The 2,974-nt window shown below is 37.2% G+C and overlaps 1 protein-coding gene across 1 annotated transcript in view; it reads left to right on the top strand.

Annotated features, from left to right (window-relative positions):
* Positions 1–1,181: 1,181 nt before the first annotated feature.
* Positions 1,182–2,974, top strand: part of SLC39A14 (solute carrier family 39 member 14) — a 29,971-nt gene continuing 28,178 nt past the window's right edge. The window contains exon 1 of the mRNA XM_072399831.1: positions 1,182–1,202. The gene's annotated coding sequence lies outside the window, so the exon portion shown is untranslated. The remainder of the gene's footprint in view (positions 1,203–2,974) is intronic.

Below are 2,974 nucleotides of genomic sequence, written 5' to 3'. Positions count from 1 at the left end.
ATTTAACCCCCTAGCGTTCTAATTCTCTCCGTATTTTCATGCAAAGTGTTACATTTTTTTTGCATGGAAATTTGTTTTACATTGTAAGCTATAATTCTTAGGCATAACTCACCGAAATATGTCCAATCTTTAATAAATTTATAAAAAATTTTAAATAAAAAAACACAAAAATCTGGTAAAAAAAAAAAAAAAAGAAATAGTGAAACATTTAATATAACTGTACAGAAGCATGTATAGTATATATATAATATAATTTTATATATAATATATGAAGATTTATTTGTATTGGACTCAATACAGTTTTTTTGTATTGAATCCAATACAAAATGATTTGAATTTCCCGCTGATCCTCCCGGCAGCACCGATGCATGCACCAACGTCACTGGGAAACCCCCGTTTCAGTTTGCGGCTGAAGCCCTGAGGAGGAGGACGTGTCCCCAGGACCTGCGTGGACCAGCAGGACACTGGGGGATGCCGACCGAGCAAGGTAAGTGGGTTTTAAGCTGTGGGTGACTCAGGACTGCCGCTTTTTGCAGGTAAAATCCACCCACGGGTCACACTCAGAATTACCGCTAGGGGGTTAATTGTCATATTTGACACAATGGGTCTGATTTATTAAAGCTATCCAAGGCTGGAGGGGATACATTTTTTTTAGTGAATTTGAGTGATCCAGAAAACCTGGCATAGATTTCATTTTAATTATTTTCTATTTGCTAGCAAACGTTTTCAATCCTGGACCAGATCCATTCCAGGTTTGCTGGATCACCCAGCTTCACTGATGAAAATGTACCCTTTCCAGCCTTGGAGAGCTTTAATAATCAGGCCTAATGATTTATTAAAACACTCCAAGTTTGGAGAAGATGGACTATTATGGGAGAACCTAGGTGATCCATCAAGCATAAAAAAGATTTCCTAAAAAATGATTTGCTATTATTTGGCAAATGTTTTCTAACAATATTTTTCATTAAAGATTATAGAAAGTGCTTTACAACAGAGATATCCAGGAAGATAATAAACAATTATTCATTAAACAAAAATTCCTGTTTAAAAATAAAACTTTACTTAAAAATATAAAAAAGAATGATAGAAAATAAATAGGATATAATTAATACATATAAAAAATACAAAATATATATTTTGTCCTTCTTTCAGGTTTTTACATTCAATAAATGATGGGCTGTCTCACTGGCCATTGGGAATAGGTAGGAGGATTTTCCTGTTTCCTTATGGGGGCAGCTGTCCTTATTTACCCAGATGATGACATTGTAATTGTGCAACAGTTGTTTTCTTTTTGCTTTCCCTCTTCATACTGCAAACAGGACTCGAAATAGATTCCACTCAATCAGCGTCCTCTGCTTCCTTTCAGGAGATCATTTTTTTTGTCAAGCATGTAATTATGCACATAGCTTGCATCATATCCTCCATTATATATAATCACATTGTACTAACCTCATATCATACATAATGTTGAGCTTTTATCACAATGTTCATTTAACTTCTGGTTAGGGAATATTTTGTGATTCTTTGGAATTAGGACTGATAAGCAGTGACACATTTAGACCGTGTCCCATTTCCAATGACCCTGTGATAATAATGCAGGAATATTTTAGTGGCCCTATAAATAGATTACTGGAATAAATCCAGATGTAACACCTACATGACTAGAGCATATTCCTTCATTCCGTACCAGCAGCTTAGATATCACAGTGGAGTGAATATGACTTTTTTTTCCCCTCTGACTTCACTTGTTGCATACTTATTTCAGTTCCGTGACTCAGAAAATATTGAAACAGTTTTAGCATAAAAGTGAAGAAACTGTAAATTTTGAAGTAGGTCAGCAATGATCCTAACACAGGTATATTTTAGGATTAATTGACAACTGCCACTTCAATTAGCCTGATTTATTAATGTTCTCAAAGACAGGGGGAAATAGAACTTTAGGGTTGGATCTGGGTGATCCAGTAAACCTGGAAGGAATTGTTTAAAATCCAACTGCTTTTAGTTGGCAAATGTTTTTAGTGCTCAGATCAAAGCAGATAATAACGAGAATCACTAAAAGTTCAGTTGTGTGATTACAGTCCTGTGTATGCACCCGCAGGGAGAACTGTGATTTATTACAAAAAGTGTAGCACTGCAGGAATGTGCTCACAACTATCTGTTCTTTCACTAAACCTTTCCGTAATTTACTTTGTGGTCTGCTGTGACAGACAGTCTTTGCAATATTTTTAAAAGACCCAAAGTTTCCTGGATCAACTAGGTTCTCCAATAATGGTTCATCTTCTCCAGTTTCTAAGGAACTTAAGTAAATCAGGACCATTAAAGCAGAAGTAAACCTTGGTACTCAACTGTCCCCATTCCTTTCACGGCTCCACCATCTTCTTTTTTCTTTCTTCCACCTCCTGATCTTTGGTCATCTTGACTGGCTGGACCAGGATGATGAAATTTCATTCAGTCCCGGCACCTGTAAGGGAACCTGGGATTGCCGGGTATCCTTGCAGCAAACACTGAGCTGGGCATGCAAGGATTTGCAAAAGGGACATCACCTGGTACTTTCTGCAATAAATAACTACGAATGACAAATTTTTAAAGCGGAAACTTTAGTTCCCCTTTAAACTCAGGTTACCTATTGTTCCCATGGCTGTGCAATTGTGTACACTGGGCTTTTGTTTTCAAAGAACTCATTAATACCAAGGTGCTCTAAGTACGTTTAGCACTTGCCCCCATGGGGGAGGGGGGGGGGTAGTTTAATTCCAAGTTCCTCCTAATGATGTGGCAAAAGAACTTGCAAATCCATTCTCTAGGGGTTTATTGAAATTTGACACATAACAGAGAGAAGTTTGCGGTAGCATAGTGTCAGAATGACAGCAGTTCACATTTCTACATAAAGCATTTCATACAGTCAACACTGACGGATGACTTTTTGGCATCCTCACTGACACTTAAATCAAACAGGGCCACTGAGCAAGGTTAGGTT

This window comes from Pyxicephalus adspersus, chromosome 2 (assembly GCF_032062135.1).
Source record: "Pyxicephalus adspersus chromosome 2, UCB_Pads_2.0, whole genome shotgun sequence".
In the NCBI taxonomy this organism is placed as follows: domain Eukaryota; kingdom Metazoa; phylum Chordata; class Amphibia; order Anura; family Pyxicephalidae; genus Pyxicephalus; species Pyxicephalus adspersus.
Note: the sequence above shows the minus strand (reverse complement) of the source record. Positions and strands in the feature narration are given on the sequence as shown.